Below are 22931 nucleotides of genomic sequence, written 5' to 3' on the forward strand. Positions count from 1 at the left end.
GGGGCTCAGGATAGCACAGCATATATGGTTTCCCTTTCCACATTTTATCCTCATCATAACAACTCTATTTGCTGCATGTAGGCGAATGGGGATTTCACCTGGGGTCTCCTAGTTCATAACCACAACACTATTTCTTAACATAGCAGGGGAGATACCCACACAAAGTGGTAACAGGCCTAGAATGGCACTTGTGAAGATGCTCTGAACAAACAACTGGACACCACAACTGATGTACACTGCTCTGAGCCTAGCTTTTGATGGTGCACCACTTGTAATGGCGCCCAAGGTCAGAAGATTGGGGGTGCTACTGGAACCTTCATTGACAATGGATGCCCAGATAGCAGCCACTGCCAAATCCGCCTTTTTTCCATCTTAGGCGGGCAAGGCAGTTGGTCCCTTTCCTCGACTGTGGCAACCTGGAACTGTGATCCATGCTACGGTCACCTCGAGATTGGACTACTGTAACACCTTCTACATGGGGCTGCCCTTGTCTCAAATCCAGAGACTGCAGCTGGTGCAGAATCAGTCAGTCACAGTCACATTTTATTTGTATCCCGCCCTCCCCGCCAAAGCAGCTCAGGGCGGCTAACAGCAAGAACTCAATACATACATTGTGCAATAAATAACATTTAACTACAATTAATTAAAATCCATTAAAATTCTAAAAACATTAATACATTTAGTGCTATAATCGCTGGCAAGTTTACTTGGTAGTTTAGTAGTTTCAGCTGGTGAAGGCCGTTTGGAACAAGATGGTCTTGCAGGCCCTGCGGAATTGTTCAAAGTCCCGCAGGGCCCGCATTTCTTCTGGAAGCTGATTCCACAGCTGTGGAGCCATAACAGAGAAAGCCCGAGTATGGGTACTCTGGAGTCTTACCTCTTTTGGCCCGGGGATAGTCAGCAGGTTCTTCCCTGCTGACCTCAGTGCTCTCTGGGGTTCATACGGGGAGAGACGGTCCCTAAGGTAGGCAGGTCCTCGGCCATATAGGCCATATACAGAATGCAGCGACTAGGCTGTTATTGGGGCTCCCCATGTGAGCACATACAGCCTGGGCTGCGGGAACTGTACTGCCTGCCAATAGTGTACCAGATTCCCTACAAGGTGCTGGTTATTACCTTTAAAGCCCTATATGGCCGAGGTCCTACCTTAGGGACCGTCTCTTCTCATGTTCCCCAGAGGGTACTCAGATCAGGGATACAGAACCTGTTATCAATCCCTGGGCCGAGGGAGGCAAGATTGAAGACCACTTGGGAGAGAGCCTTCTCTATAGTGGCCCCCTATTTGTGGAAACAACTTCCAGAAGAAGCAAGAGCCTTGCGGGACTTTGTCCAGTTCCGCAAGGCTTGCAAGACAGCTTTATTTCAGCTTGCTTTTAATTGATAGCTACATATGAGGATACTCAAGAAGACTGAAGTTATTGAAATGTACCATTAGCACCAAATTGTTTTAATATATTGTTCAAGGTTTTAATTAATTAATGCTTAATAAACTTGAAACTTAATATTTGCAAATGTTTTTATTTTTGTGAGCTGCCCTGAGCCTGCTTCAGTGGGGAGGGCGGGATATAAATCCAATAAAATAAATAAATACATTTTATAGGGGAAGGCGGTTTAAATTTTTAACTTAATAAGTAATAAATAAACTAGACCACCATCCTGTGTGATGTTTTTATGGCTGAAGAAACAACAATGGCAGGTTGTCAACAGGCGGGGGGGGGGCGGTCTGGTTCTTTTAACAGAGGTATCATTTACCTCCACGTCATGAAAAGCTTCGATTGCTAATTTCTACCCATGAAGCCTCTATTAAAGGACAGGACGTTATTCTCCAAGCCTGTTGGCAACCCTGAAATCTATACATAAGGTACCAACTGGCAAAAGGTTGTGGAATCTTGGGATTCTCTCTCTTTTTAAGTCACTGGACTGGAATCTGTCCCTTGCGACATAAAAACAGCCCTCAAACAAACAAACAAACCAGAAACTATTTTGAGAACACCTTGGAAAATTAATAGTTTTTCAGAAAATAACATAGTTGTTTTCAAGTGACTACACTTATTCAAAACCCATGTATGCATAATTTTTAAAAGGTACATTTTATGATGGGCCAAACCCTTTGCCCTGTGCTACACCAGACCGAAAGAACACAGAAGGCCTTACACACTTTACTTTTTCAGTGGCCTATTGCCAAAGGCTGCCTGCAGCTCTAGCCCTCTTAGCAAATTTCCCCACCACTTCTTCCTTCTCCTTCACTCTGTGGCCTGGCTTTTGAGGAGATGGAATTGGCGTGAGCCAAATGCAGGCCAAATCATCAAACAAATCAGGGGTGCAATTCTACCCTTTCGTTGGGTCTTCCTGGGCCATTAACTGTCCCCCATTGTGGGGCTGCAGGAACGTGAGCTTATTGTCTCAAACTTGGGTGTGTATATGTGCAATGATCCCACTACTCCAGGGAATTAATTTAGCCCTGCAGGCAATCTTTCTATGTGCCAATACCAATAGGTCCTTATCTACCAGATCTTAGGGGATTTGTCCCCAGATCTTAGAGATGTAAGCGACTGTCTCCCAACCTTAACATTCAGGATGAGCTACATGTCTTAGGGGAATGGAAAATAATGACTTTTGGCTATTTGAGCCATTCTGTAGTCTTTGACAAACAAGCATCAGAACAGTCCGGGCGCATGTACGTTTGGAGGAGCTCCTCTATTGAACATATCTGTTCTATTCACAGGAAGGAAAGCGACAAATTCATTTTTCTTTCACTTTGAAGTGTGTGTGTGTGTGTATTAGAGAAACAGTTGAAAAAAAAGTCCCCCCCAAAATGGGAGACTAATTGGAGGGGGATAGGAGAGAGGCAAGAAGCACAAGCATCTCCTTCGCCAAACGACACCCGCCACCCATCAAAGAAAGAGAACGGGAACAGCCCCCTTTGCTAAGCGAAACTACGGCGCAGGGATTCTAGCAAGTCGACAGAGCGCATGCGTACACCACGGGCCTGACACCGGTTACGTCACCCCCCTCTGAGGCCCCGGCTCTCCCCTTGAGTTGCCAATTCGCGCTGAACTTTGTGTCTGTCGCGCCCGCCCGCGCCGTGCTCTTTCCCCCTTTCCCCTCCACCCCCTGCCATACGGAGTCCACCCTCAGCCGTAACGTTGCTTCTGTGGCGTCGATTCGACGGTTTGTCCTCCCCCCCCCCCCCCCCCCACTCCGTCCAGCTCCTCCTCTTCCACCACGCTAAACAGAGCCACAGTTGGGGCCTCGGCTACCGGCTACCTCAGACATCTTCCCTCACCTCACGGGCACTGGGACCTGGCGAGGCAAAGGGGAGAAGTTACCGTTGGAGGAGGTGAGTCCTTGGGGACGCGGGAGCTCCGTAGGCTACATGCCTTCCCTGGAGCGCTCTGAACTCCCCCTTCATCCTGGGGTCCCGCCTCATGAGGGGAGGGGAGGGGGGTTGCATTGCATTTTCTCCATCCCGGGATTCATACCTCATTTACCCCGCCATAACCCTCCCCACCCCCCAGTTCGGTCTCACCAGTTTCCTATAGTCCTCTTCCTGAGATTTCCTCTCCCCACAACTCCCCCTCCGTAGGACTCTTTCCCTGCCCCCTCCCACTTCTCTCCCCTGTTTGTCTCATGATTCTTGACCCCCATTCCCGCTGGTCCTGCCCTTTTCGCCGGACCTCGCTTTCTCCATTCCTTCCCCCCTCTCTGCTTGAAGTCAGACTTATCAGTAATTTCTAAGCCTTCCTTGCTTCTTCTACGACACTCCCACCCCACGAGGTCTCCCCACACTGGCATCCATCTCCCTTTGTCTTAGCACCCCCCCCCCTCCTTTCTTGCACTCGGGGGATTCTTAATTTCTTGATACCCGCGTTGCAGACAGCTTTCCATCTCTTTCCACTTACTTGTGGAGTCTGCCTCTTTCTTTGCTCGGTTGTTTTCCCAAACCCAGCTTTACCCTGGTATCCATCCCCAGTTACAAACATACACCTCAGTAAAGACTTTTAATAATATCATTCTTAGATTCCCTCCTTACCCAGCTTTTTTGCTGCCAGTACAGCAGATTGGGCTTCTACATGGTGCGTTTCCCTGCCCCAGACCCCCAGCAGTGAAGCTTTTCCATTTTTTAAAAAATCAGCATTTAAATGTTGTTATAGGGGTATATAACAATAAGTGTGTAACAGGTTCTGTCTTTTAATTTCTCTTGCTTGCAGAGATGTCTTTCTTCTTATTTGTCTGCAACGGAAGATGCTAGAGACTTACTTTTAAAAAATGAAAGCTGGAGATTCAGGGAACCTGTTAGATGTATTGTATCGTTATAATGATATTCAGTTGCTGAAGATACCCCAGGGCTTGAAGAATCCCATACTTCTTAATTAAAAATAAAAAGCCTTTCAGTGGGGGAGAGGAAATGGCTATGGTGTGGAGAGACGGGGCAGGAGAAATGATGATGGGTGGGAAAACCTGAAGTTTCCTACCCACTCTGCAACCATTCAGGCTTTTCTTTGACCTTTCTCAAAACAAGTTTGAGAAACATTGAAAGAAAGCTGGGCAAGCTCTGAGAGGTAGTGCATGTGCCACAATGCTGAGGGGAAGAAGGGGAAAAAAAACAGTTCACAAAAGAATTGGTCTCAAGACAGATAACCCATGTGAACATGGCCTCTGTCTCCCACTTGAAAGTCATTAGGAACTCCATTTTTCTCTGTGGCTTTGGCAACTGATGGCCACTCTGTGAAACAGGATGCTGAACTAGGTGGACTACTGGTCTGATCCAGTAGGACACCTCTTAAGTTCTTGCTTTATGTTATTAGTCTGTCCCTTGACTTGAGACAAAAGGAAAGGACAAGATGCTGATGGTTGATGTTACCTTTTCAAGATATCTCTTCTTTGCCCAACTTTTCTGAGTTTCTAACTCCTGCTCCCCTTAGTTTCATTATTATTTTGGATGTCTGCTTCTGCTTCCTCTTTCTATTCAGTTCCAGAGCTTCATTTATTTTAATTCCCATTTTATTTTTCATCCATCTATTCTCATACAGATTTTCACTGGATGATTTCTTTTATTGTCAAGCTATTCCTTCATTGTTGCTTTTCTGATTGGGTGGCATTTGCCCCCATGCCCTTACTTTGCTTTTGACTTTAAGATGGACTTCCTGCTGCCAGTAAGTGATCTGTGATATTTTGCTTAGCAGAAGAAAATAAAATATTGAGAGAGTTTTATTCTGGTTCCAAAAGATGCCATCACTATGTTGAGAGATCAGGCTGTGACAAACAGTTGAGATTGTCAAAAGTCTATTAGTTTGGAAATCAGTATTTACTTCATTTATGTATTACTTTTCTCCACAATGGGGACCCAAGTGATGTACAGCTTATTTGCCTTCTCCATTTTATCCTTACAGCAACCCTCTGAGGAAGGCTAGAATTAGAATATGCACGTGGCTCAAATTCAACCAGCAAGCTACCATGGCAGAGTAGACCTTCAACCCTGGATTTCCCAGGTCCCAGTCTGATACTCAAAGCACTACACCACGGTGGCTGTCTAGTCAGTTTAGTGAGAGTGTGCACACTTGCGGTAGCAAAACCTTCATAGTTGTAGATCATTATGTATTGATGATTAATTTTTTTCTTATCAAAGATTTCAGGTTTTCACGGCTGGTAACATCATTAGGGTTTGTAGAATCTTTTGGGCTCAAGTGCTGTGTTCTACTGGAGAAAGTTTTCCTTCCAGACGTTTCGTTCTCAGCTGCAACGGCACTTGAGCCCGAAAGATTCTACAAACCCTAATAATTTTTTTCTTCTTTAAATATCCATATTTTATACCAAAATGAACCTGTTAAGTTAATGTTCTTGCATAATTCTCTCAGATTTCAAGTTTTCATAGGATGTGGGTGTCTCTTCTTATGCTGCCAACCCTCTTCCAAATATTTCTTCATAGCCATGAGGATTAGAAACTTACATTTTGAACACAACAGCTGAAATTTCTCAGAATGCCATTGTTCTGAATGCACTGACTGGCTACAAGGAGACGACATGGATAGCTTGATGGGCTAGTAGAGCATTGAGAGTGGTTGGCATATGTGTCTCAGAAGAATCACATTCGTTCCATAGTACACGTTTGCTTGTCCATCATGTTGCTGGCATGCCAGCTTATTGTGAACAGTGTATTACCTATACAGTATACCTGTGTTCCTGTGCCAGGCAGCTGATTATGCAATCCATTTTGTAAGGTGCTATTAGCTTTAGTCACATCAGAGCATAACAACTGTGTTTGGTAAATTAAAACAAATGTTAGCTTTTTACTTAAAAATATCTTAGGTGTTTTGGTGCTTAAAAATATGTTTGTGTTCTTTTAATTGATAGCCATTTGGCAGTAACAGTTGTCTGCAAAAGTTCACACCGTAATGCTTTTTCTGTTTTACACTGTTGGTTTTTTTAAAAAATCCCTTATTGGGTTGTTTTATATTGTGAACAGAATGATATGAGAACTTGACTAATGCTGCTTCTCTTCCATCTGAGTACAGTATGATCCCCGTACAAATAAGGATATTTTTTTCTTTGTAGTTTTACACCAAATTGTTCTCAGTTGTGTGTGTGGAAAATGCAGGATTCAGATCCCAGTTTCATCTTGGCATTGTTTGGGTAATTTGCCTGGTTAAGTGGCACCACTGTTGGGCCAAAGTACAAGTTAGAATTCTTGCATGTAACTTACTCTAGCATTTTTAAAAATGAAAATTAGCCTTGGTAGATTGCAGTCTTGAGCAAAGGACATGTGGGAGATGAGGTTGGTTTAATCTTTTATTTTAGCTGTTTTTCACTCAGAATCACCTGCTTATTTGCTCTTTTTCCTGTTGAGGAAAAGCTATGATGAACTGTATGTATTCAGCTGCAGGGAGCTGGCAACTGAAGAAGGGGGGAGAGTGACCTTGAGTGGAAAATGGCCAGTAGGAAAAGAGTTTATCAGCTTCTGCAACCCACCCCTCTTCTGCTTCTGTGCAACCTCCAGTGGCTTTTTTTTTTTTTTTAAATGTCAGAGGAAAGCTGGATGCAGTGGTGTACATATGTGCATTTTAAAATGGTGTTTTTTAAATTTGGATTTCAGGAAGGGCCTAAATACCATTTTGGGATTTGGGTTCATGGGGATGGAGAATTCTGGAATTATTTAGGTTGGCAAGTTGGCTAACAAGGTCCAGTTCTGTGGGCCCCTCTGAGCAAGCTGACCCGAGCCATCCTACTTGTCTCCATTGTTTCCTATGGGGGGAAAATTCAAAGAAGCCAATAACCAAACACATGCAAGAACAACCACTGTTCAGAAGCCTCCAATGCATACAGAACCAACAGATTCATTGTCAAGCCTGAGAATTCCAGCAGAACCAATGCAAGTGAGGGACAGTGTTGTAAGCTCAATACAACCAATGTTAAACCAGAAAATACCATCAGCATCCAGGGCCAGTGTGGCAAGCCTAACAGAACCAACAGCTCTTCATTATTTGTGATCCAGTTCTCTCCCACCCCTGTAAAGAAGAAACACAGAAGCAATATTCAAGGAGGTTTTGTGCCATTTGCTTCTGTTTGTTTTAACTTGAGATACTCCTTGTTCCCTAACATCTCTTGTTTCACTGGTATTGTGGGTTTTTTTTCTTTATGAAAGTGGCAAGAGCAACATTGTTGGCACCATATTTATTTTCTACACAGAATTTCTCCCCATCATGTCTGATCTTCCCTTGTCTTACTTATGTTGCCTGGAAAACCTGTAAAATTGAAGAAAAATGCCAACTTTGAATATTTTCAGATATTTCTGAATATTTTTTCATGTTCCTGAATATTTCCTGAATTTTTCAGGAATTGATATCCAGTAATCTCAAGAATCACGAATATCACTTGTATACCTGAATATACCTGAAAAATATTGATACGGTATTTTTCAGACATATATTGGGACTATAAATATCTAAATGCACATATACATACATATAAATGTGTATTTTGACTGTACCAGTCAGGCGTCTCCATCTTTACAACAGGAATAGCAGCAACCTGTCAAGATTGGTAGCCACATTTGTCTGTCTGTAGCAGTAGAAAAGAGCAAGATATGAACTCATACATCCCACAAATTTTGTCTGTCCTTAAGGTGCTGCTGAACTCGTTCTCTTTTCTGCAGCAGTTTGTCTGACAGAGTACCGGTAGTTGTGATAGCATTCAAGATTAAAGGCCGATTACCTGTTAAAGGCCCTTGGTGGCCTCGATGAGGGAAGAAAGGCAGGGTATAAATTTCATAAGTAAATAAATGGTATAGAACAGAAAGACTGGTTATAAATTTTGTAAATAAATAAGTAAATTATATAGAACAGTCGCATAAGAATAATTAGCTGAAGTTGCGGACATGAACTGATTTGGATGACATCACTTAGAGAACAGACAGCAGAACTCCAAGGATCACAGATTGTCCCATCTTGACCTAAGGACTGACCTTCCCCCTGCCCCCTTTAGCACCTAATGTGTTTGTGTGTGTCAGAGACAGGAGGAATGTTGTAATCAGGCCTTCTGACAATCTTGCATTTATCGTCCAGGCAGGCAAGATCTTACTGGGCTCAAGGACCTCTTATTGCATACAGCTGGCAGCAAAGGATTTTGGGAACTGGAAATATTTTGAGTGGGATGCCGAACCCAGATGGAAAGAGCGTGTGCTAAGGTCTTGCATCACTTTCACTTGGATGGTTAACATTTCTGAGAAATGACTGGTCTGGGATTAGGATGTTTTTAAAACTGTGCTGCAGTTCTTAGGAGGGAAAGGCTTCTTTTGAAATGGAATACTTTTATGTCTTCCCCTACTTGTTCACACCTACAGTCTCTTCTTTTGTCTTCCTTACCTCTCAGAAAAACTTTCTGCTTATGGATGTTGCAGGCAAACATAATTTTTTTTTTCTTCCAGACTTTTTAGATTTAGTTTACTCTGTTCTTTTTGTGTGAGAACTTGTATTTTGTAAGTCCCACACTTAGGATCATTGTGTCCTAAGAAACTTTGATGGCTGATTCTTCATGGATTTAGAGAAGCCAAATGTTTCCTCATAAGTTGGAACATGCTATGCTGAGTGAATTTGATTTTTAAGAGAACAGAGGAAAACAACAGAGCTACAAAATGAAGCAGAGCACACCACCAGTGAGGTGCAGAAGGAAATGAATTCAGAAAATAAATTGCTTTCTCCTGCAGGCTTCATTTCAGGATACCTATGTGTTAAATATATTGAAACTTTCTGTGTCAGCTCTTGTTCAGGTACAGTTTAACCCTCCCACCTGGCAATGGTGATCTTTAGAATTTGAAATGTTTACAAACCGTTGTTACAAACTGAGTTCCAACATTCTCCTCTTAATAGTTCTGTTCGTTTCTCAATCCGAGCCTTTTACAGTGCTCATTATGCTTTTCCATAGTCTGGGGTTTCGTAAACATATCTGCTGTATTGTGGCCAGTATCACAATACCTTATGTTTATCAACCCTTCCATGATACATGATCTGACATTTTGGTACCGTATGTCAGTGTACCTATTCCTTGTCTTTACTCCTTCCGCTTTTGCAATCTCAATCACAGCTTGATTGTCTTCCAGAACTTCAACAGGCTTCTCTGCCTCTATATGCAGGTCCTTTAGTAGCTGTCTAAACCATTCTACCTCAGTACAAGCGGTAGAAAGGGCGCAGAACTCTGCTTCTGTGGTGGACAAGGCAACCACACGCTGCTTTTGTGTCTTCCAGCATACTAATACCTCTCCCAAATATATGGAAAGACCTGTTGTTGACTTTCTGGTTTCACAGTCACTTGCAAAGCTTGCATCTGTATACACTTTCAGTGCTAGCTCCCCCTTAGGTTCGATATAAAGACACCAGTCAGCAGTGTTCTTTAAATATCTCAACACTCGCTTAGCAGCAATCCAGTGATTCTGCTTAGGGTTCTGGGTAGCTCTTGCCAACAGATTACAGGCTACTGATATGTCTGGCCGTGTCCAATTACTGATATAGCTCAGACTACCCATTAACGACCTGTACATTTCAACATTACATGGTGGGCTATCAGTAACATCATTTACAAAGCCAGTCACCATAGGGGTTGAAACAGTTTTGCAATCAGTCATCTTGTACTTGTCCAACAAATCTATGATTTTAGGTTTTTGTGACAGTTTAAAACCTTGTGTAGTTTTTGCAATATCTACACCCACATAGGTCTGTACAGTACCAAGATTTCTCAGTTTAAACTTCTTACTTAAGGCTGAAACAATATCATCTGTTTGTTTCTTTGTCTTGGTTAGAATCCCCAAGTCATCCACAAAAGTAAGAACAATACATCTTGTTTCACCACTTCCCTTGGTAAACACACATGGATCAGCAATGCTCTGGGTAAACCCTAGCTGTTTAAGTGTACCCACTAGGCATTTTGACCATTGATGACCACTTTGCTTTAGACCATACAAGCTCTTATTTAGTAACCAGTATCCCTTTCCAGTACCAGGAATACCTTCTGGTCTCTTTAAATAAATTTGGTGCTCCAAATTAGCATTTAGGTATGCCACACAGACATCCAAATGGGTAAAATGGAGTTTTTCTCTGGCTGCCACAGTTAACGCAGTCAGAAGTGAACTGCTCTTTAACGTTGGAGCAAACACTTCGTCATAAGTCTCATTAGTCTGTCTGCAACCTTGTGCTACAAGCCTCGCCTTATACTTTTTTCCCCCAGACTGGTCTGTTTTCACCTTGTATACCCATCTACTGCCTATGGGTTTTACACCAGCAGGTACAGTATCAGTCTCAACATAAACATTTAAACGTTTCAGGGAAGAAAGTTCATCGTCCATAGCAGCCTTCCAGTTACACTGCTCTTCCTTGGACAAAGAGAAAATGTCAGTATATTTCTCAGGCTCATGTATAGCAGACATTACAGGACTAAATCTCTCAGGAGCTCTTCTTTCACGTGTAGATCTCCTCAATGCAGGCTCATCAGTTGGCACATTCCTCCCGGATAATTCCTCACGAGTAGGCTTCTCCTCCATCTCCTCCTCGTCAGGCATCTCGTCTTTTGGGGTTAACTCAGCCGCCTCTCCCTCCTCTGGGTTGCTAGGCATTGAGCTGACTTGTAACCGGATTCCCTGGTCATCCTCAAGACAGAACGCTGGCGATTGGGTGCAACGATCCCAGCCCTCTGATCTCTCCAGAAACGTGGCTGAAGCACTAATCACCACCTCACGACTGTCGAGCGTGCCAAAACGATAACAGCTCCCGTTTCTCTCATACCCGAGAAACCTCATACGTCTAGCCTTCAGTTGGCCTTTACGTCTGAGCTGTTGAGGAATATGAACAAAAGCTGTAACTCCAAATACATGCAAATTTGCCAAGTTAGTTACCTTGTCATGCCATAGGCTTGCTGGTATTTTGCCAGTAGATGAACACCAAACTCTGTTCAGGTTGTAGTTGGCACAGCACATAGCCTCTGCCCAAAATCTCCAGGGCATATCTGCATCACGTAACATACACTGGCACATGTCTTGCAATGTACGGCCTCTTCTCTCACAAAAAGCATTATGGGTAGGTCTGTATGGAGCAGTCAATCTGTGCTCAATCCCAAGCTCTGCAAACAAACTTTGAAAACGTTTATTAACAAATTCCGAGCCTCTATCAGAAATAATGCATGCAGGCACATTTCCAGTTTTTCTCTTAACAAACCTTAGCCAATTCTGCATATTTTGAAAGGTTTCAGTTTTAGCTTTCAACAGGTAAACAAAACCATACCTTGAATAGTGATCTTCTATACTTAAGACATATTTGGCCCCGCCCACTGACTCCTTAAAGGGCCCTATCAGGTCTAAGAACACTAGGTCAAGAGGTTTCTTACTAGTAAATTTACTTGGAGTACGCACAGGAGCTTCTGTAGACTTTACCAGCTTGCAGATTTCACAGTCAAGAAATTCCTTGCAAGGTTTAAGACTAAGGCCTTCTGCCTGTTCAACAGTCTTCTTTAGAGCAGGAAAACCAGCATGGCCTAATTTCCTGTGTAAAAGATGACAGCAATTATCATGCACTGGTTTATTTACACAGACGTTATTACACGTTTGTACCTTGGTATGCAAGAAGTATAAATCTTCCTTAAGCATTGCCTTTACACACACACCGTCCTCGGTCCTCAGCTCACAGCACGAGGTGTCAAATTGCAGTTTGAAACCTTCCCTGCACAGAGCAGACACAGACAGCAGATTCATCTTAAGTGAAGGAACAAAACCCATATGCAGCTCCTTCCTTAGGCTTGGCAGGAACACTTTCCCTCTGCCAAAAACAGTTGCCTTAACTCCATCTGCCAAAACAACAGACTGGTTATCAACAGGTGTGTAAGAAGTAAACAAACTCCTCTCTCTACAGAGGTTCTCCGACGCTCCGCTGTCAATTAGGAAAGATTGAGTGTGGTTAGTTGACTTACCAGTAGTAACGAGATGCACATTACCACTCTTATCAGCAGACCTCATTTCAGACCGTCTCTCTTTCCCTTTCTGGCCTTGACAATTCCTAAACAGATGTCTAGATGAGCCACACCGGAAACATTTCTTCCTTACAGCCATTACATTACCTGTTTGACAGTCAGGATCCTCCTTAACAGTAAATCCACTGCCCCTCTCTGGCTTACAGACAGGCTTTTTCTCCACACGTAGAGAGGAATTGGACTGTCTCTTGCCATATTCATCAAGAAGCCGTCCAGTTACGACGTTCATGGTCAACCCTGTCTCAGGCAAACCCTCCAGGCTCGTTATCACAGCGTCATATGATGCATCTAAAGAACTTAAAAGTATGCACACCTCCTGTGATTCAGAAAACATTTGGTTATGCTCTCTTAGCTCTAGAAACATCCTACGCATAGACTCTATATGAGATAACATATCAGCATTAGCTGCCAGCCTGGTATGCAGAAGCTTCCTCACCAAACGAATCTGAGAACCGACAGTTCCTCGGACGTAAATTTCCTTCAAAGCATTCCAGCAGTCATTAGCCGTCTCCAGTCCTGCTATATGCACCAGCTGGGAGTCGTCTAGAGAAAGACCTATTAAAGACAAAGCCTTAACATCCTTTTTACGCAAAAGGTCTGCAGCTTTTCTGTCCTCAGCAGCTTCCTCTGCCTCCTCAGCAGCCTCCTCTTCACCCTCCGGGCTACTGATAGGAGCAGCCACCACCTCCCACAGCTCTTGGTGCTTTAATAACAGACTGACCTTCTGGGACCACGTAGCATAGTTAGTCCCATTCAGCTTAGTAATGCTGAGCCCAGAGAAGGAAACAACATTTGCAGCTTCCATCTCTGCTACTTATCACTGGACACCTGGGCAACTTGGCAGTCTGCCTCCGTCTCTTCCAAAAAACTGTGTTGCCTCCTCTGTCTTCAGAACAGCAGCACCTCTAGAAACACTGGGAGCTCTGGGCCCAGAACCAATGTTAGAGTATTTTGCACGCAGCAGAAGAGCTGAAGGAGAGGGACAGGCAAAACACAGGAATTAATAGACAAGAGAAACAGCTGTATTCAATGGTAGATATATTTACCAGGAAAATATCCAATATTCAGAGTCGTTGCCAGGCCAAGGTCATACACAGTAATCAGTACACACTTCAGTAGATAACAGTATACAGCAGTAAGTATACACAGCACGATCCAAGCACAGTAGCATAGGATCCAACACCAGCAGTGATCGCTGCCACCCAGATAGCGGGCCTCACAGAACCCACAATCCTTACAGGCAGACTGAGCAAGCTCACTGAGCTTCCCTAAGTACACATACCAATCATCAGGGTTGCATCAGCTCTGTGAGTCAGCACAAAGCCTAATTACAGGTGAGGTCATCCCACCTTACCTCAGTAACAGGTATCAGCTGGATCATGATGCAGCATGACTCAGCATGACATTGCAGAAACAACATTACTATTACTAAGATGGAGTCAGTCAGCCATTTTAGGACTGAGTTCCAACAATCCTTATATATTAAATACATATTCATAGCAGTATTGTCCCAAAGCTATCAATATAGATAGATGTTCTTCAGCTCATCAGGCTGTTGGGTTAAAGCAAACATATACATTCTAAAGCTGCTTTAGGGTGCATGTAAATGTCTACAGTGAGTATTCTGCAGATGTGATGTCATGGTATTTCAGATGTGCATTTTAACCTGTGCATTTCAGAATCAGCGATTCTGGAGTGGGCAAGCACTTTTCATCTTCCACAGTGAAGACAGGGGCAAAAAATGCACTCAGCTTCTCAGCTGTTTCCCTATTGTCCTTCAGTAATCCTTTTACCCCTTAGTCATCCAAGGGCCACTGCCTCCCTGGTTGGTTCCCTGCTTCTAATGTATTTGAAGAAATTTGTATTGTTGGTCTTTATGTTTTTTAAGTATGTTCCTCATATTCTCTTTTTGCCTGCCTCATCATAGACTTGCATTTTATTTGCCGCAGTCTGTGTTCCCATTTAGTAACCTCACTTGGACTAGCTTTCCACTGCTTAAAGGAATCCTTACCTTTTACAGCAGAGGTGTCAAACATGCAGCCCGGGGGTCCAAATCAGGCCCCTGGAGGGTTGCTATCAGGCTTGTGAGCAACTCATTGTTGTCTGCTTCCTTCTCCCTCTCTTGCTTCCTTCTATACCACAACTTGCTTTGCCAGGCCTACTCAATTGCACAGGAGCTACAGAGCAAAGCTCCTCCCTTGGGAAGGAAGTGGGGAAAGAGAGCTAGCTTTGCTAGGCTCTCTCAATTGCACAGCAGACCTAGTGAGCCAAGCCTCCCTTACTCCATTAGCTGAGGCTCAACAAGCCAGTGAGGTGGATTAGGCTGAATGTGTGTGCTTGTCCGTGTTCCTTATAAAGTTTATATCTCCTCAACCTGGCATTACATTTTATGACACGCATGGCCCGGCCCAACAAGGTGAAAATCCGGCCCTCATAACAAATGAGTTCGACACCCCTGTTCTACATCTTCCATTACTTTGCTTGTTAACCATGCAGGCCTTTTTCTATACCGATTTGTGCCTTTCCTAACCTGCGGTATATATTTTATCTGACCTTGGATTGTAGTCTTAAATAGTCTCGAAGCTTCCCCAAGGGTTTTGTCTCTATTTACCTTTCCTTTCAGTTTCCTCTTAACATGCTCCCTCATCTCAGAGAAATTACCCCCTTTAGAGTTAAAATTTTTTGTGTTGGTCTTTTTGGGCAACTCAATATTTATACAAGTGGTGAAACCAACAACATTATGGTCACTGTTCCTAAATGGTGCAATCACTTCTACTTCTCTCACCAGGTTTTGGGCATTACTTAGGATCAAGCCTCTCCCCTGGTAGGTTCTGTGACCATCTACTTTATAGCACAGTCACTGTGCAGAGGTAGGCAATGGCAAACCCCGTCTGAACATCTTTTTTCCTTGAAAACTATATGGGGTCACCATAAGGCTGTGACCTGATGGCACCTCTCCCTCCCCTCTCTTTCACACACACACTCTTGTTCCTGTGCCCACCTCCCCTTTTTATTTGGACTGACTTGATCCCTTTTTTTACTGACCCTTGAACTAGCCAGCCTCTTGTCTTACCTCTACATGAGTACACTGGTCCCATCTTGGAACATGAGATGCAAGGGCAATAAGAGGTTATAAGAAAGAGACCAAAAGAACAGCTCCATAAAGATTTGAGGAATGTGCTATAGATCTCTCATTGTTAATAGTATGTATAGTGGCTTGGGTCTGCCAGAGTGCTTCCTTAGGCAGGATCTCCACCCACAGAGTACAGCTTTCTCACTCTCCTCTTTTGGGGAGGGCATTTGAGGCTGCAGCGAGAAGGGGGGACAATAAAATTGCACTCCATGGGCAGAAATCCCCAAATCTATTATAGTCTTTATGTTGTTTTCACAAAAGCCCTGTGAAATAAATCTATAATGTTTTCATTCTACAAATATGGCCTCAAAATAGTATTTAAAGCTTGATTTCTCTTGGGTCATTGCTGTCGTTCCTTGGCCCATATTGGGTCTGTACTGTAAAAGAAAGAGGAATGGATAGAACCAGTTGAAGTACCACAAGTGCAATAAGCTTAAGAATTTTATAGTATTTCAAGCTATTTTAATGTCTTTGTTACATCTCTTAGGGCAGATCCTTTGTGGATTCTGCAGATAAGGAACTGAGATTCTAATTCAGTTGGGATCAGAACCCAGGCCCAAAGAAGAGTTTATCTGTTGTACAACACTGCTTATTAGAATTCATTTTTCTGATTGTAGGCTGTGTGTACACTAGGAATGTAGTATTCCCAGGCTTTAGGCTTGATCCCCAGAGGAAATAAAAGAGCTTAAGTTCCCACTGTAAATTTAATGAACGCTTAGAATTAACATATTGTAGGGTAACTTATTTCCTTACCTTAATTAACCTTGCAAAAGCTCTGAGAAGTAGGTCACTGCAGGTGGACAGAATATTCTGCCAAAGGCTACATATGAGATTTAAACCAGAGCTAATATTGTATCCAGGGTACCACACTTTCAATTCATGGAAGTTCTCTGGACCAATTTTGTGGCACACAAGCATTTTTTGTAAATATGTAATTGCAGGAGCTGATGTTGGCTGCCATTGAGAAATTGTTGTTTCTACAGTGATGGCTCTTGCTTTAGAAAAACCCACAGTGATTTTTGGATACATTTAAGTTCCTATTTGAGAGGTGACTGCTTTCACTTGTTGGGAAATTCATTTTTGGTCGACTTTAGATGGTTGCATGATGTTCGTGTTTGATGCTACTTGCATAGCTTCATGGTATTGGATGAAGAAACTATCACATGTGTTAATTTTAGAAAGGGGTTATTGTGCCTTGTGTTGGATTAGGTGAAAGAATAAAGTTTGCCAGGCACCTTTAAGACCAATAAAATTGTGTTCAAGGTGTAAGCTCTTGTGTGCAAGCACACTTTTTCAGATATGGAAAGTTTATACCTTGAATACAATTTTGTTGGTCTTAAAGGCTCCACTGAACTCAAAACTTTGTTCTGCTGCTTCAGACTAAAAGAACTACCCATGTGATTCTAGGTAAAGGAAGATACAGTAGATAACTAAATGAGCTGACAGCAGCTGATTCAAACAATTTATAAAGCAGTTTTGGGCTGGGAGGATTGTGATGGTTTGAAACAAGATAAATAGGTGAAGCCATTCTGTTTTACTGGACTAGCACTTTTGTTAAACTAAGAATACAGCATTTTTTTGGCTGCTGAAGCAGTGTATGTAATTTGGAAGTTGACATATTAAGAAAGCAACACAAGAAGAGAAATATTTCAAATGTGTGTGAATCCTGCATGCATTAATTATTTTATTTTGAGTGTAAAAATGGGCTTACAAAGCACCTGACTAGATCATATATGTGGCTAGCGGCTGTATTCGGGATCAGAAATTGAGCACACCTACTTCTATAGGTGTAAGTACAGAAGAAGTGGCAAGTTGGTTCTGTCTGTTCATATTAGGAAATACAGAATCTCAGTTATCTGCATTCTCCGAGAATCAGAGTCATTGTTATAGGGGAGATGCGTGATCCTTAGGGAGATATGTGCCTTAGGCTGTAATCCCGTTTGGGGTAGTTTGAGGCAAGTGCATAGAGAATATGCAGCACTGGGAGGGGTGATATAAGAAACCATGCTTTTCTTGTCATATTCCTGATTTAAATCATCCTTCTTCCCAGAGCAGCTGTTGACTTGGGTGGAAATGGGGTGGAGAGAAGTTCTAGATAATGGATCTTTGACGTGTCTTTTTTGGATCTGAAATGGCTGGCACTAAAGCTGGTCTCTCTGTTAGTAATTCAGCTTTTTTTTGTTGTTGAGGCGCACATTCAGCTCTATCTAATACTAAATTACCACCCTAGCACTCTAAGGTGCTTATCCAAAGCCCTAGAATTTCTTCAGCACCTTTAAAAACAAGAGTGTTCATTTTGCTTAGGAATTATTCAGGGCATTGACTAGGGATGTGCAGAAATATTTTCTGGATTTGGATAGATTGAACCCTCAAAATATTGGTATTTTTCAATATCTCTGAATCCTAATACTAGTATGGTATTCAGATTTGGGAAAAAATTGGCTTTTATTCAGTCTCATCTGTACCAGTAGCCGATCAGATCCTCTGTTCTATATTTGGCTTAAACAATACTCAAAAATACTGGTAAGGTATTTTGGGTTTTTTTAAAAAGTTCAGTTTATTCCAAATGCATGCCCCTCATGACTCAGCCATACTTGCACTGAGGCTACTCTGTGTGGAAAACCATTTGGTTCTTACATCTGACAGCCTTTCTCCATGGCATTGCAAAGACACCTTGCCTAGGTAAACGAGTCTTGCACTTTGTTCCTGTTATTGGCATACCATCTTATCAAACAGAGAAACCTTATGTTTTGATAGTATTCTGCAGTTTGGGATTACTTCACTCTAAAGATGCAACGCCATGTTGTCAAAGTGAGCAATTCTGGAGGGAGGGAGATGCTAAATACCTTAGGCTGTAATCCTAAACACACTGACTAAGCAGTAAACTCCATTAAGCTCAATTGGATTTATTTCTGACTAAACAGGCTTAGGATTTCATTGCAGAAAGGTGCTTAGAAATTTCAGCTATTTCTTCAACTCAGCAAAAGATCTGGTTCCTATAACTGTGTCCTTCGTCCCTAGGAATTTCTGCTACTGACTTGAACTTATCAAACAACATTTTGTGGCACATTCAACATGCATGATGTAACATAAGCTTTCTTGAATTTCTGTCCATATAATCAGTTTTATTTTAATCATCGTCCAGAAATATAACCTAATTTTCTAATCCAAGATGATGGGGTGAAAAAGGTAACCAGGAAACATTTCTTATATTCAGTAATATTTCAGTGCTCTCTGTATCATAGAAATGTGTTTGCCTTGTTCTTTTTTAAATTCTGTTTTGGATATTTCTGTTGGTTAGCAAAATAGCAAAGGGGCTGTTGGAGAGTAACTTCAATATTCTTATTGGGGTTTCTTGACTGGTTTAGAGAGATTCCTCTGAGTTCAGTCAGAAATTCTGGTGCTAATTTGAACTGTTTATTAAACATCTTATTGCATCCCTTTCCCTCTTCTGTCTTAAAGACGTTCTTCATCATTACCTGCTGTGTTGCAGTGGTTGGCTATTTGTGATTGCTGCAAGAACAGATACAGTTAATCATGGTTCAGGGGCTATGGTTAAAATTCAGTTTCATTTTAATCAGTCAGATTAACCACACTTTTCTAACGCAAATGAGAAACCTATATTATGTATTTAAACTTCCGGCACACTATTCTGATCTGCAAGTCTAAAACACACTGTCTTTCAGCCTTATTGTTGAGGGCTGCTTCATAAGTGGTCAAGAAAACCTTAAGAAAAGCAAAGCACCTCAGGAAACATGGCTAATACATGGAATAGCTTCTTTCCTTCTGAGTCACTAATGACTCAGATGTTCTAGCACTGTGTTGTGGCCTTGGTGTGCTAATGCTGAGCCATCTGGCTTTTTAATAAGCGTCAAAACTATGATATTAACCATCTACAGCTTTGTCAATTCTTTTTTTAGAGTAATCCTGCTGCTTGCTGCTACCAGGGCTGGTTTATCTCACTAACCACTTCGAATCTACCTTCTGAGACAGTTTCTGCATTTTTGCTAATCTCCATCTTGGATGTGGCTGAGTGTTTGAAGATGCTTGTTCCTACAAGATCTATTATCAGCCACTGTTTGAACTTGGGCTTTTTCAGTGACTGCCTCATGCCTCTGCAACAGCCTCCAAGAGGGGCTGCCACCTTTCTGACAAGACTGTAAAACATTGCTTATTCTGGAGAGCTTTGGGGCACCCTGAGCCTGACCAAACAGGGATACTCAGCTGGTTTGGGCCCAAGTTGTTTTAGTTTTTCCTTTTTAATGTGTTAGTTTTAACATTTGGTTTTATTAGGTTATTCATATTGTTTTTGCATTGTCATTACCCAACTTGGGTTCTGGGATACCTGAGAAAAAAGCAGATATATAAACATTTTAAATTTTAAAAAATGATCTTTTTCAAGAGTTCAGTTATAGATCAGACTGCCTTGCCAGAGCAAAGCCTCATTGAATCATAGAGTCAGAAAGGACCTTCAGGGTCAGCTAGTCCAGCCCCCTGCACTGTGCAGGAAATTCACAAATAACTCCACACACACACACCCAGTGACACCTGCTCCATGTCCAGAGGATGGCAAAAAAAAAAAAAATCCTCCAGGACCCCTGGCCAAACTGGCCTGGAGAAAAATTGCTGCCTGAACCCAAAGTGGTGAACAGTATTTTCCCTGGACATATAAGAAAGGGCCATGAGAACTAAGCACTGATGCAACCCTTCCTGCCCTCCTCATAATCTGCCTAAATTCACAGAATCAGCATTGCTATCAAGTGGTCAACTAGCCTGTTTGAAAACCTCCCACCACCTCCCAAGGAAGCCTGTTCCACTGAGGAACTGCTCTGTCAGGAAGTTCTTCCCAAGGCTTTTTTTTTTTTTTTTTTTTGAGCAGAAATGCACAGGAACACAGTTCTGGCTGGCTTGGCACCAGGGAGTGTGGCCTAATATGCAAATGAGCTTCTGCTGGGCTTTTTCTGCAAAAATGCCCTATGCTAAACAATGGTGATGTCAGGGGGTGTGGCCTAATATGAAAATGAGTTCCTGCTGGGCTTTTTCTACAAAAAAAGCCCTGGTTCTTCCTAATGTTTAGTTGAAAAAACTTCTGATTTAATTTCAACCCGTCAGTTTTGGTCTGAACTTCCGGGGCAACAGAAAACAACTCTCACCATCCTCTATATGACAGCCCTTCAAGTACTTGAAGATGGTTATCATATCCCCTCTCAGATATCTCCTCTCTAGGCTAAACAGACCCAGCTCCTTCAGCCTTTCCTCATAGGACTCCGTCTCCAGACCCCTCACCATCTTAGTTGCCTTTCTCTGGACATGTTCCTTTCTCTGGACATGTTCCAGCTTGTCTGTATCCTTCTTAAATTGTGCCCAAAACTGAACACAATACTCTAGGTGAAGTCTAACCAGAGCAGAATAAAGTGATACCATCACTTCACTTAATCTGAGACAGTTTCTGCAGTTTTGCTAATCTGGACACTATACTTCTTTTGATGCATCCCAAAATTGAATTTGCCTTTTTAGCTACCACATCATGTTGCTGATTCATGTTTAGTGTGTGGTCCATTAAGACCCCTAGATCCTTTTTGCACATACTGCTGCCAGGACAAGTCTCCCCCATCCTATAATTATGCATTTGATTTTTCCTACCTAAATGCAGAACTTTACATTTATCCCCATAAAAATTCATTTTATTTGTTTTAGCCCAGTTTTCCAGTCTGTCAAGATCATCCTGTATCCTGACTCTGTTTTCTACTGTATTTGCTACCCCTCGCTATTTAGTATTGTCTGCAAATTTCAGGCATCAACTAAATAGATCTTAATATTTTGGCATCGAACTTTACAGATGTGTAAATCAGCTTCCCAATGGTAGAATATATTCTATGATAGTCTCACTGGTAAGTCAAAGATAAACTGCCCAAGTGAATTGATCTATGGCTTGTGTTGCATTTGTTAAAAGATGAACGTAGCATGCTGGCAATTAACATTTGCTCATTCAACAGAAATTACATGTATGATACTTCAGAGTCACGATCAGGGGTCATTTTGTAGAAAAATAGATGGTGGCGCTCATCCAGGGATTGTTATGTAGCTGCACCTACTATTCAAAGGACAAGGTGGGAAGGAGAAGTTGGAACTCTCAGAAAGGCTCAGGAGCTGCACCCCTGTGAGCTCCCGCTGTATCTGAGGCCTGGTCACGATTCTTACAATTGTACTGAGAAGTGCCCTATTTATTCATATTCAGAAATTACAGTGGGGTCTGAAAGGCATACATAATCAGTTTCCCTAATATTTCTTGCTAGTTACCAAATTTCATACTCTTTTAATGAATGTGGCATCAGTGCTTTTGGTATGAAACAGATGAGAAATCTCACAGTACATAGCTTTCTCATCAGAATGAGTGGTTTGTGCCAAGTATATGTACCAGCATTGCAAATGGATTTTGCTAGCTTTTCACTTTCTCACTGCCTGTGCTTGTGGGGTCTGGCTCTCCTGATGATTGCTTGACATGGATGTGTGATCTTAAAACAAAAAGCTATACAGAGGTATTTGCCAAAGTGATGACCTCTAGTGGAGGAAAGTGCATGGGAAGCCATGGTACCTTTCCTGGAGTATATGTTCACTGCACATGCTACATATAGTGGTGTTCACTGCACATTGGATGCTTGATTGTTACAAGGTGGCATGATCTTAGAAAATAATGATTTCAGTTTGTTGGCATAATTGCATATAAGGAGAAGATACAATTCACAATTAGACATTCCCATTTTTATACAACAGATATCTTGTCACATTTATTATAGTACCACTGCAGATAGGCTGTCTGAACTGGATAGTCATGTTTTGATCCACTGGCTGTGAGAGATATATACAAGCAGGTGCTGCCTTATTCATTTCAGTTATGTGGATCAGTCTTTGTGGAAAAATAGACTTAACCCAATGCGAGATTGTTCTATAATACCAAAAGAAATGTATGTGTGGAACCCTATTGAACTGTGTTACTGCTGCATCCCATATGGATCTTGTTTAGTGTGTCTAAAGGTTTGCACTTCTGAGTAGAGCCATACATACACATTAATTTTATTTGTATAATAGTAAAGAGGGGGGAAAAAACAGGAAAAGGTGTATGTGTTTCCTCCCAAGGCACTTAGGAAAAACAAGGGCAAAGTAAATACATTTAGTTTAGTTTAGCTGAAGTATACAAATGATATTTGTTTGCAAGGGTATAATCTTCAAATTGCCTCTCAAATATCATTTGTATCTAATTGCTAGGAAAGTTTGTTGCAGTTATTTCCCC

The 22931-nt window shown here is 42.1% G+C and overlaps 1 protein-coding gene across 1 annotated transcript in view; it reads left to right on the forward strand.

Moving 5' to 3' along the window:
- The first annotated feature begins 3066 nt into the window (after positions 1–3066).
- ZHX3 (zinc fingers and homeoboxes 3) overlaps positions 3067–22931 on the forward strand; it is an 80273-nt gene continuing 60408 nt past the window's right edge. The window contains exon 1 of the mRNA XM_060230916.1: positions 3067–3340. The gene's annotated coding sequence lies outside the window, so the exon portion shown is untranslated. The remainder of the gene's footprint in view (positions 3341–22931) is intronic.

Source organism: Heteronotia binoei, chromosome 2 (assembly GCF_032191835.1).
Source record: "Heteronotia binoei isolate CCM8104 ecotype False Entrance Well chromosome 2, APGP_CSIRO_Hbin_v1, whole genome shotgun sequence".
Taxonomy (NCBI): domain Eukaryota; kingdom Metazoa; phylum Chordata; class Lepidosauria; order Squamata; family Gekkonidae; genus Heteronotia; species Heteronotia binoei.